General features: G+C 38.1%; 2 pseudogenes; both read right to left on the bottom strand.

Annotated features, from left to right (window-relative positions):
* Positions 1-4177: 4177 nt before the first annotated feature.
* LOC120180269 lies at positions 4178-6044 on the bottom strand (annotated as a pseudogene).
* Positions 6045-11544: 5500 nt separating this feature from the next.
* On the bottom strand, positions 11545-11675 carry LOC120180345 (annotated as a pseudogene).
* Between the last annotated feature and the right edge of the window lie 1793 nt (positions 11676-13468).

Genomic DNA, 13468 nt, shown 5'->3' with positions numbered 1-13468 from the left:
CGGATAAAATGATATCGCAATTGTATGTGCTTTGTCCTGGAATGAAAAGACGGATTCTTTGCTAGATGTATAACACTTTGATTGTCGCAATACAAGACATTGTTATCTTGTTTCTTGCCTAACTCTTCCAAGAAACTTTGGAGCCAAACCATCTCCTTGCTAGCTTCCGTAACAACGACATATTCTGCTTCAGTTGTGGAGAGAGCAACTATCTTCTGTAGTTGAGAAACCCAACTCACTGCGGTTCCTCCTAGAGTATAGACATACCCTGTAGTGCTCATTCTAATGTCAATATTTCCGGCTAAGTCAGCATTTACATAGCCTGTCAGTATCGTATCTTCACCTTTGAAACAAAGTGCTTTGTTTGTGGTACCCCGCAGATATCTGAGGATCCATTTGACTGCTTCCCAATGTACCTTGCCTGGATTATTCATGTACCTGATAACAGCTCCCACTGCTAAAGCAATATCTGGTCTGGTACAAACCATGGCATACATCAGACTTCTAGTTGCTGAGGCATACGGCACCTTCACCATGTGTGCACGTTCTTCCTCCGTCTTTGGTGACTGTTCTTTGAAGAGTCTGAAATGAACACCTAAAGGTGTACTTACTGGTTTAGCATCTTGCATGTTTAACCTGGAGAGTACTTTATTGATGTACTCAGCCTGTGATAATATCAAAGTCCCCGACTTTGTGTCTCTCTTGATCCTCATCCAAAGAATCTGCTTTGCAGCGCCCAGATCCTGCATAGCAAGCTGCTTTGACAATTTTTGCTTTAAGTTTATAATCTCTTGCATGTCTGAGCCTGCAACGAGCATGTCATCAACGTACAACAATAAAATAATGAAGTTATTGTCGAACCTCTTGATGTAGTAACAATGATCTGCTTGGCATCTGGTAAAACCACTGCTACTCATGAAACTATCGAACTTCTTGTACCACTGTCTAGGAGCTTGTTTTAAACCATACAAGCTCTTCTTCAACCTACATACCAGGTTTTTCTTGCCTGCCTCTATGAAGCCTTCTGGCTGCCTCATATAGATTTCTTTCTCCAAATCACCATGAAGGAAAGCTGTCTTTACATCTAACTGCTCAAGATGTAAATTCTCTGCAGCTACAATTTTCAACACCAGTCTGATTGTAGACAGTTTCACGACTGGAGAGAAAATTTCATTGTAGTCAATACCTTCTTTTTGCTGAAAACCTTTGACAACCAATCTCGCTTTGTAGCGTTTTCTCCCATCGTGCTCTTCTTTGATCCTGTAAATCCACTTGTTGTGAAGCGCTTTCTTTCCTGGTGGTAATTCAACTAATTCCCACGTCTGATTTGACATAAGCGAGTCCATCTCATCTTTCATGGAAGAATCCCACTTGACTGAATCCTCTACTTGCATTGCTTCATCATAGCACTCTGGTTCACCATTATCAGTCAGCAACAAGTAGTGCAGAGAAGGAGAATACCGTTGGGTTGGTTTAGGAATTCTGGAGGAGCGTCTTAGTTCTGGTGTGCCTGGTTCTTCCTCTTGAACTGCTTCAGGACTGATCTGAATATCATTTCCAGAAATCTCCTCGAACTCAGCAAATTCCTTTGTTTCAGCTTCGGTATTACTTGATTCTGCGGTTGACATGTCTTTGTACATCACATTTTCATTGAAAATGACGTCTCTACTTCTAATGATCTTCCGATTTTCGTAGTCCCAAAAACGGTAACCAAACTCATCACCACCGTAACCAACAAATACGTATTTGTTGGAATTGGCATCAAGTTTACTTCTTTCAGTAGAGTATATGTGTACATAAGAAATACAACCAAACACTCTTAAGTGTGAAAGGTTTATTTCTTTCTTGCTCCAAGCTTCCTCTGGTATTCCGCCATCCAAAGGAACTGAGGGCCCACGGTTGATCAGGTAAGCTGCAGTATTGATAGCTTCAGCCCATAGAAATTTGGGCAATCCGGCATGTATCCTCATGCTTCTGGCACGTTCATTCAGAGTTCTGTTCATGCGCTCTGCTACGCCATTCTGCTGCGGTGTTATGGGAACTGTTGTCTCCATCTTGATCCCATTGTTTGCGCAGAAATCTCTGAATCTACTATCTCTGTACTCTCCTCTATTGTCAGACCTCAACCGCTTGACTTTTAAACCAGTCTCATTTTCCACCATGGCCTTCCATTTTCTGAAGGTATCGAAGACTTCTGATTTCTTCTTCAGAAAATAAACCCACACCTTCCTTGTTGAATCATCGATGAAGGTGACATAATATAGTGAGCCTGCAAGAGATGGAACTGGGGATGGTCCCCATACATCAGTATGAACCAATTCTAACCTTTCTGCCTTGGGTGTCTTGCCAATCTTTGCAAAACTGACTTTATTTTGTTTGCCAAAGATGCAATCCTCGCATAGTCTGACATCTACATTCTTTAGATCCGGTAGCTTCCCTTTTGATAGAAGTATCTTCATTCCTTTCTCGCTCATATGGCCAAGCCTTTGGTGACATAGGTTTGATTTTCCATCAACATCTGCTACTGCAATGATATTCTCTAAATTTGAGGTTACATAGAGAGTACCAGTCTTCTTACCACGAGCAATGACGAGTGCTCCTTTGGTAATCTTCCATTCACAGCCTGAAAAGGTTGTACTGTATCCTTCTCCATCAAGCTGTCCTACAGAAATCAAATTTCTTTTGAGACCAAGAATATGTCTCACTCCTGTCAGCTTCCAGGTGGTCTGGTTTGGCAACTTTAGTCGGATGTCTCCTTTTCCGACGATCTTCAAGGTTTCATCATCAGCAAGATGAACCTTCCCAAAATCACCACTGACATAGTTCTCCATGATTTCTTGGCATGGCGTGGAGTGGAAAGATGCCCCTGAATCCAAAATCCATGATTCAATCGGACTGTTGACGCTTAAAATCATAGCATCACCTGTCTCCTCCGTCATGTTGGCAGATTCCTGTGCGCCGGTATTTTTCTTCGGTGCTCGGCAATCTCTTTTGAAGGCCCTTCTTACCGCATAACAGGTAAATCTTTATTTCCTGTTCTTGATTTTCCCCTTCTGGATTTCGATCTGCCACGATTTGAATTTCTTTATGAAGTTCTCCCTCTGGACTCCGTGTGCAAGGCTGAGGAGGTTGATGCTTCACCCGATTCTCTCCGTCGAATTTCTTCGCTCAGTACCAGATCCCGAACATCGTCGAATTTTAATTTGTTGTTTCCCGACGAACTGCTGACTGCTGTAACAGTAGCATTCCAACTGTCTGGTAAAGATGATAAGAGAATTAAAGCTTGAACTTCATCATCAAATTCAATTTCCACTGAACTCAACTGGGTTGTGATTGTGTTGAGTTAATTTAGGTGTTGTGCCACCGATGCCCCTTCCGTCATCCGCAAATTAAATAATCGCCTCATCAAATAAACTTTGTTTGAGGCTGATGGCTTCTCATACATACTGGAGAGAGCCGTCATAAGACCCGCCGTGGTCTTTTCCTTTGCTATGTTGAAAGCAACATTGCGGGATAACGTTAGTCGGATAACTCCGAGGGCTTGTCTGTCGAGAAGAGCCCAGTCTTCATTCTTCATGCCCTCTGGTTGTTTTCCTGAGAGGTGTTGATATAGATTTTTCTGGTATAGAAAATCTTCAATTTGTATCTTCCAAAATCCAAAGTCCGCACCATTGAACTTTTCAATTTCACCTTCCCTTCGTCTACAGCCATCGCTCCCACTCGAATATGGCTTCGTTTGGATCGTTCTGACAATTTTTGCGAACCGCCGTGTATTAGAACACCTCTGTCGACAAACTCGTATCGCCGACCGAATTTCACTATTCACGAAATTCACTATTCACGTAAATAGTGACCCGAATAGTAACCTCGCAAAAAATTGACAAAATTCACAACCCAAAAGCTCTGATACCAGTTTGGGAAATAAACCAAGTACAAGTAGATCTTTTACTAAGAGAGAAAATTTACAGGTGTTTACAAAACACTCACTACTCACAAGAAAGCTCTCTAGTATTGGGAGAAAGAAATGATTTTTGGGATCGTTTTGAAGCTAAATGAGCTAGGGTATTTATAGTTGAAACTTAAGGACTTAATCTTGTAAATACCCTAAAGACTAGGTATTAATTGTGATTATCCATTATCATTTTCAAAAACATCTACCAACTTTGAAAACTATTTTTCAAAGAAACATCTACCAAATTTGAAAACCATTTTCAAAGAAACATTTACCAAACTTTGAAAACCATTTTTTCAAAGTTGGTTACCAAACTGGAAAACCATTTTAATACTTTCAACACCCCGACAGTGGCAACCTGCCCTTTATTAGCTTTCTCTTCATCAGAAGGCTTTTGAACTGAAGTTGCTATCTGGGAACTGAAATTTTCCCAAGAAAATCCTGCGCTAATGTCGTTTGCTTTACTCAAGATGCCTTCTATGGATGCCACTGCACCCTCAGCTTCTTCGGCTCGACTAGAAGCCCTTCTTTGTTTCTCCAAAAGCTTTTTCGTTTCTTCTTTCAGCCTCTTTTCTGCATCGGTCTCTTCGCGAGCTTTCTCAGCAAATTCTTTTGCCTCTTCTTCAGCTTTAGCCTTTGGCAAAGCTTCTGCATAGGCCCTCCTTCTCCCATCCTCAGGAATAACACTTAAAAACAAGAAAAGAAATAATGCAAATCAGGACATGTTTCTTTCCCATGAATCTCAAATCTTCAATGACTATATATAATATAATTGATAGACTAACAGTACCCTAGCTATATATTTACCTGAAAAGCTCATCTACTTCCTTCAGTGTTCTGATGGGCTCGTGAAAACCTCAACAACCTATCTCATTTAGCAACCACTAGGATATATATTTGTAGAATACAAATGCTTACATACAAAATCACATTTAGATTTACATCTCATGTACCTTGTTTTCCGCCATGGATGTGTTGGAGAAAACATCCGCCACCAGGGATGCTATCTGAGATTTCGTGACCTGACCATAATTTACGAAAACGTTAAGCAATAAAAAAATACAAAAACTCTGACCAAAGAAATAGAGTTTTGCAATGAAACAGAAGAAAATGTATACATTACATTATATCACTTTACTTTGTAGTCGTTTGCACCAATGCTTCCTTCAGCCGACACAACCACATTGTAAGAGCTCTCTGCTGTGTAATCTTCTGTCAGGGCTGTCTTTAAGAATGTGTAGTTAACGTCGGTTTCGATTACTTTTTGCAAGAACTAGAGCAGGCTCGGCAGTTGAGATTGAGAGAAGAGGTTGTTGAAGAACGATGTGAGGCCATCAAGCACATTATAAGTCGACGCATCGGCTCGGTTACCATCGTAGACTATTGCCACATGGTCTACACCGGCTAGTTGAGCAGCCTGGATCACTTGTAAGGCATCTGCTGTGGAGACCTCGGAAGAGGGACCATTTTCACCGGGGCCAATGGTGACAACAACTTTTCTTGCGTTTCCAATTGCTTTGGCTATTGATTCTGCATCTTGGAAGCTGGATTCAACGCCATTGAGCCGCTACGATCTTGGTTGGATATGATCTGTAGTGACAATAGAATAAGTGTAGAGAGTATTAAGGTTCAAGTCTTTGCATGGTTATTGTTGCGAACCTTGTACTCGACTGCAAGACGGGCCAGTTGTTGAGCATCGCCAAGCTGAGGCACCCCAGCCCGGACAGTGAAACCCATGCGCAACAACGTTTGTGCAGTCCGAGTACCAGCCTGCCCGGTTGCTCCCGCAGGGAATACAGTGGTGGGATCTGTTCTTCTGAGGTTCCCAAATGATAAACCCGTGGAGGGTTTGCTCACAATCGGAACCAAAGTTTTCACATCTGGGACCTTACGAAATTCAAACGAAAAGGATTAGAATTGCTTGAATCTTCAGCTTGGCCTTGTTGATCAGGATTGTCTTTAGCTTTTGCAAACTGAAATGGAGACCTTTTGGCGAACACTGTGAACCTTGGGTTGCTAAGGGTTAACCATGGCTGGGGTGTGGTGGTTAAGAGAAATGAATCAGAGTTGAAAGTTCGAGCCATGGCTATGTTTGAAAAATACGTTAAATGACGAGCATTTCCTTCAGTTATAGTTCGAGTAGCGTTTTATCTAGAGGAAAAGCTGACAAATAAAATTGAGCCACGTTGTCACAAGTTTATCTGATGAAATAAATTGGACACCAGTTGTTGAGTCGCACTTGGGATATTATAGGTTGAAAACAACCAGCCAAAGTTGACATGTCCATCACCAGTTGACAAGTCACAAGTTGACATGCTCCACTGCATTATGACATTAATAAAGATTTTTAAAAAAATTAGGAAAAAATCGATGTTCGAAGACAACTAGGGATTTAGAGATGATATAGAAATAAATATATTCCTATAGTGATTGACATTTACGACTTTGTTTTCAATATTTTTTACATTCTAATATCAAATTATAGAAAAACAATTTTTTTTATAAATCAACATAAATAAATTTTAACGTTTTCATGATATTTATCATTTTATTTTTTATTAAATATTTCTATAAAATTGTATTTTTATTCATATATTTCTAATTTCCTTTCAATTTAATTTTAAAATATATAGAAAATAAAATAAAATTACTGGTTGTTGACTACAACTTTAATAAAATTAACTTCATTTGTTGATAATTTCACTAATTACTGTAAAAATATATTTATATTTCTTTAAATAATTTTATAAATGTATATTATATTATAATATATATATATATATATATATATATATATTGTCACGGACCGCCAGTCCTTGTCCGAGACAAGTATAGACTGAACTAGTCAGGACACCACCAAGGCCATCATGGCCCACCAAAGGAGTCTAAAGAACATTCAGGGCCACTTTAGCTAAAGTTTACCTTATTTGAATAAGTATTTTCTTATTTATATCTTTTATTTGAATTTAAAATAAAAATAATGTAAAATGTAGCTAGATTTACTTTTAATCCTAGCCATTGATTGTATTCAATTTCACTCGTTGGATGTAGGGAGCTTCAATTATAAATAGATGTATGCTCACACCTCATTTTTCACTTCAGTTTTGAGGAATAAAGTTATTCTCTCAAATTATCTTGTTATTGTGTGTGAGGCATTATCCTTTCGAAGATCTGTTTGCTTTCGCATTTCTTTATAAGTCTTTTAACTTAGATTGTTCAGGCTGACTTAGGTGTTACCTTCCGAAAAGCATCTAAGGTCGTACTGTTCCGCTAGTTAAAATTCTAGGGAAGTGACAAGTGGTATCAGAGTCTGTTTCGAGATAATGATGACCCTCCAACAGTAAGGTGAAGTCTCAGCAGTTGAGGTTCAAGAGAACCGTAATGCCACAAATAAGCGAGCACAATCCAATGATGCACTTGGATCTATTGAGAAGAAGGCTACCAGATTTTAAGATTCCATGAAGTCAAAGGAACCTTAGAAGAGATAGGACCCCACTTGGTCAAAGTAGAATCCTTGGAGAATGACTTTTAAGGACTTGTCAATGCAATGTATGCGAAGTTAGACCAGCGACAAGGTTCCATTGAAGCTTCGATTGAAGCATTGAATGATGAGATGACCAACGTTGTGAAGAAACAGATGACAACTATGGCATCCGAGTTTATAGAGAAGATCGATGATCATGAGAGTGAGTTGCTCATCTACAAGGCCACCATGAATAATGGGGTGCGGGGCGAATCATTGGCACCCAAACTTAGGGTTAATATCCCAAAGCCGAAGGAGTTCAAGGGGTCGCGGACAACCCAAGATGTGGAGAAATAATGTGATATGTGACATTAAAGAAGAAATATGTGATCATAAGAGTAATGATATGAATACATGAATTTATGTAACATAATGATGGTGCCCATAATAGTTGACATGAGAGCTATAGGTATAGTTGGCATGCCAAGAGTCGAGGGTTACCTATGTTCTTCGGGACATATGGACAGGTTACCTATGTTCTTCGGGACAAATAGATAGTTTACCTATGTTCTTTGGGACATATTGACAGTTTGCATATGTTCTTCGGGACATATGGACAGTTTACCTATGTTCTTCGGAACATATGGATAAATTACTTATGTTCTTCGGGACATATGGACATATTATTATACGAGATGTGGTAACAACATATTTGTACACAACCTCAATGCACTCACATATCTTTAGCTCTCACAAGTGTACCATGGGCAAATAAAATAAATAAATTGAATTTCATCTTCCATGACGTGAGATGCTATTATGAGTTAAATGCATGATTCTATATGTTACAGATTACCTATGTTCTTCGGGACATATGGACAGTTTACCTATGTTCTTCGGGACATATAGATAAATTACCTATGTTCTTCGGGACATATGTATATATTATTATATGAGATGTAGTGACATCATGTGTGCACAACCTCAAAGTTCTCAATAATATACATGGGTTTATAAAAGATATAAAAAGGGTTTGTATTATTATATGATATCATGTTATTATTGTTTACACTGAATTACATGTGTAAATGGACTAATAAAGAGAATAAATAAATAAACTTGGTATGATGTTATGTGTGTTTCTTTAGTTGTTGATTAGGTTGCCAAGGTGGACCAAATCTCAGAGGAAGTGGGGAAATTGTTAGTTGAATTTCGTGATGTGATTAATTCGAAATTTCGAAGAGTTTGCATTCGAAGTGGGAAATGGATCACAAGATTGAACTTGTGTCAAATGTGGAGCCACCTTTCAGGGTCCCTTACCGAATGTCTCCGTCTAAATGAGAGGAAATTCAGAGACAATTGAAAGAACTCATCGATGCTGGATTCATCCATCCTTCCAAATCACCCCTTGGTGCCGGTACTGTTCCAAAACAAGCATGATGGGTCGCTTCATGTGCATCGATTATCGAGCTTTAAATAAGCTCACAATAAATAATTAATATCTAATCCCTTTGATTGCCGACTTATTTGATCAACTTGGTGGTGCAAGGTGGTTGACCAAGTTGGATTTCAGATCTGGTTATTATCATGTCAGAATTGCTGAAGTAAATGAACCGAAGACAACATGTGTGACGCGCTATAATTTGTATGAATTTTTGGTGATGCCTTTCAGCTTCACAAATGCTCATGCCAGTTTTTACACTCTCATGAACAATGTATTACAACCGTTTTTAGATCATTTTGTTGTTGTTTACCTTAATGACATTGTGATTTATAGCAGGCCACTTGAGGAGCATGTGGAACACTTGAGAAATGTGTTTGAGGTGTTAATAAAGAACATGCTCTATGTGAAAGAATATAAGTGCTCGTTTACCCATAAACATGTCTCATTCCTTGACCATATTGTGGGAGATAGCAAGCTTCAGATGGAAAGGGAAAAAATCCAGGAGATTGAGGAATGAAAGTCACCAACCAAAGTAACAGAGTTGGGATTATATCTGGTATTGCCAATTACTATCGGCTTTTTGTGAAAGTCTATTTTAAAATCACCACACCTTTGACCGAACTGATAAAGAAGGACAAGGTGTGAGATTGGGATTTGAAGTGCCATGAAGCTTTTGATGCAATTAAGCAAACCATGGTGGACGAGTCGGTATTGGTGTTGGTAGATTTCACCAAACTGTTTGAGATATACACCTATGATTCAGATGTTTCCATTAGTGGAGTCCTTATGCAGGAAGGACATCCAATTACATTTGAAAGTCGAAAGCTGAATGATACCAAAATGAAAAATTTAGTTCATGAGAAAGAAATAACATCAGTAGTGCATTATTTGTGCATATGGAAATATTATTTTTTGGGTTCGAGGTTTGTTTTATTTAATGATAATACTGCCAATAGTTATTTTCTAACACAGAAAAAAGTGTCTCCCAAGCAGGCTCGTTAGCAGGAATTTCTTACAGAGTTTGATTTTTCCTTAGAGTACAAGCGGGGGAAAGTGAATTTCGTTGCTGATGCCTTAAGCCAAAGGTATGCCATGGAGTTCATTAGCTTGTCTGATGGAATATTTCTGGACCATGCTAGGAAGGGTTGTCCCATGACGCCAATAGTTATTTTCTAACACAGAAAAAGTGTCTCCAAGCAGGCTCGTTAGCAGGAATTTCTTACAGAGTTTGATTTTTCCTTAGAGTACAAGCGGGGGAAAGTGAATTTCGTTGCTGATGCCTTAAGCCAAAGGTATGCCATGGAGTTCATTAGCTTGTCTGATGGAATATTTCTGGACCATGCTAGGAGGGGTTGTCCCATGACCCGACGACCAAAATATCGATTGATCTTGTCAAGGAGGGGAAAACTAAAAGGTTTTGGCTCAAATGAGACTTACTATATACACGAGGACACCGCCTCTATGTTCTTCAATATGAAGAATTACGCAAAATACTCATGAGAGAGTGCCATGACTCTCAATGGGCGGGATATCCGGGGATGAACCATATTTTGGCTTTATTGGCCGAGCACTACTACTGGCCGCACATAGGCGATGATCTTGAACCTATATGAAGACTTGTCTTGTATGAAAATAGGACAAGATAGAGATAAAGAAGTCAGTAGGGCTACTACAACCATTGCTTATTCCAGAACGACCATGAGAAAGTGCTTCCATGGATTTCATTGTTAGTTTGCCGAACACTGATGGTTTGTCCAATATAATGGTTGTTAATGATATGATTTTTAAGTATAGGGCTTTCATTCTGACTTCAAAAGTATGTCCGACCGAAGAAACATCTCGTCTTTTCCTCAAGCATGTGGTGAAGTATTGAGGGTTTCCAAAGACGATAGTTAGTGATCAGGACACACGATTCACTGGGAGATTTTGGACCCAATTGTTCAAGTTGATGGGATCATACTTGAATTTTTCCACGACTTGCCATCCACAAATAGATGGGTAGATTGAGAGAGTGAATGCCTTCGTGTAAATCTACTTGAGACACTATGTGAGTGCCATACAACACATTTGGTCGAAGTTGTTGGATATGGCTCAATTTTCCTACAATTTGCAACGGAGTGAGGCCACAAACCAAAGCCCGTTTGAGATTGTGACTGGGTAACAACCATTGACATCCAACACGATTGTTGCCAAGTATAAGGGGCCTAATCCAGCAATACACAAGTTTTCCAGGGAGTGGCAATTTCATCTTGACTTGGCCCGAGTAGGGGTGTAAACGAGCCGAGTCGAGTTCGAGTATTGCCGAGCTCGACTCGAACTCGAAAACTTAAAATGTAAGCTCGACTCGACTCGAAAACTCGCAAGCCTAAAATTTTCAAGCTCGACTCGAACTTGAAAGATAATATTATAACTCGACTCAAACTCGAAAAGGTTCGAACTCAAAAAAAATTAAAAGCTTGATTAAAACTCGAAACTAAGCTCGATTAAAACTCGAAACTAAGCTCGATTAAAACTCATAACTAAGCTCGATTAAAACTCAAAACTAAGCTCGATTAAAGCTCGAAACTAAGCTCGATTAAAGCTCGAAACTAAGCTCGATTAAAACTCGAAACTAAGCTCGATTAAAACTCGAAACTAAACTCGATTAAAACTCGAAACTAAGCTCGATTAAAACTCGAAACTAAGCTCAATTTCGAGCTCGATTCAAGCTCAATTTTGAGCTCGATTCAAGCTCAATTGAAAATAGTTTTCAACTAGCAATTGACGCGCATCGGTTAGAACCTCACGAGCTGCGTCATTGCGCCCCGCACAAAGCTGCCCTTACTCTGGGTATCCTTGCCTTTTATAATATCCCCAGCGCAAAGCTTCCTTAAACCTACCGATGTGGGATACTGGGAATCTGGGATATAGTAAAAGATCATTGCTGATAAGAAAGTTGATTGAACCTCGGACACTAGTCTCTGAAGTGGATGACCAAACACATTATCACCCGAAACTGGCAGAGCATTCCCATGTTCGCCGACTTGGGTTGCTGATCCATAGCTTTGGATGTCGCATTTGCATCTCTGATAGGATTAACTTCCACACGATTCAGTGCACTTGTGGTCAATTCACATGGAACAAGCACCGAAATTTCAGTGCCATTTCAAGTACTTAAACGTTTTATAAACTGAACTTAACATTTCTTTCTAACATAATCGGATGACTTTACACAAAAGATCTCTTCCATAAAAGCTCAGTAGAATCATCTTGAATTCATGATTCAGTGAGTTAGCTAGGTAGCAACAATATTTACATAACAAAAGTAGACCTTGCAGTAATAAAGTTCAAAACTTTCATAGGATCAACATATCCTAAGCCATTACAATCAATGATTTATGCAATTGTCATAACTTTAGCTCCCTAAACAAAGAGAACTAGTTGAAGTGTAAGGCTAAAAAATCTCCAATTTCCATGGAAATGAACTAATGATAAAAAGATGGACACATACCTCTCATTTATCTTACTCTACTCAGTGACAGAATGTTTTGATCACATAGTTTTATCCTTATTACTGTTCTTCCCATCTGCCTCTACAACCCCAGAAAAAGAGAATAATAATAAACAAAAGAAAACAAAAGGCACCATTTAAGAAACAATCATATAGAAATATGGTAATAGAGAGGAGAGGGAAAAGTGTAGGATCCAATCTAATAAAAATAACATTGTTGATGTCGGTGTTGTTATTGGTGTTGACAAAGAGAGTATGAGCAGAAGAAGGTCATCTTTTTTTAGCCAAACTAATCTTCCTCTTGACTTCTGATTCCAGTTTTCATTTCTTTTTTCATCTCCGGGGTTTAATTATCGTTTAGCCACCGTAACCTTTGGGGTAAATTAGCTTTAGGCTCTCTAGATTTATGCGTTTTGTACAAAAAATCCCTCAATTGTTTAAATTTTAGCTTAAATTAGTCCTCACATTTAGTTTTTTCTTAATTTAGTCCATGTTTAGGATTGTTTTCTTTAATTAGTTGTGTATATTTATTTTGCATGTTGATATGTTTATGTATAAGTATGTGAATGATTTATTTATGAGTCATATAACATCATTTTTTGTATAATTTGTATGTTACCTTCATGTGCATAACTTAAACCTAAACTCTAACCTAACATATAAACCCTAAAACCTAACACATAAACCCTAAACCCTAAATCCTAAACCTTATCACATAATTAGTTATGAGGTAAGTACAATATAATATCTTGATATTAAATGCTCAAACCCTTGATATTTATGATATTTGAACCTAAAACCTCAAAATATAAAAACAATTTTAAAAAATAGTTATTAGAAATATTATCATTAGAAATATATTAAATATTTGTCATTAGATAAATAAATTTTTTTATTAATTTAATATATTAAATATTTGTCATTAGATAAATAATTTTTTATTAATTTAAAGTAAATAATAATATTTATTCAAAAATATTTTAACAATTTTCAATTCAAGAATATTTATTCATCACTAATGTATTTTTAATATATTTTTAATAATGTAATTTTAAAAAATCTAAAATTATAATATAACATTTTTTCGAGCTGCTCACGAGCTTTTCGAGTCGAATATCG

Source organism: Hibiscus syriacus, unplaced genomic scaffold (genome assembly GCF_006381635.1).
Source record: "Hibiscus syriacus cultivar Baekdansim isolate YM2019G1 unplaced genomic scaffold, ASM638163v2 tig00112491_pilon, whole genome shotgun sequence".
Classification (NCBI taxonomy): domain Eukaryota; kingdom Viridiplantae; phylum Streptophyta; class Magnoliopsida; order Malvales; family Malvaceae; genus Hibiscus; species Hibiscus syriacus.
This window is presented reverse-complemented; position numbering and strand designations above follow the sequence as displayed.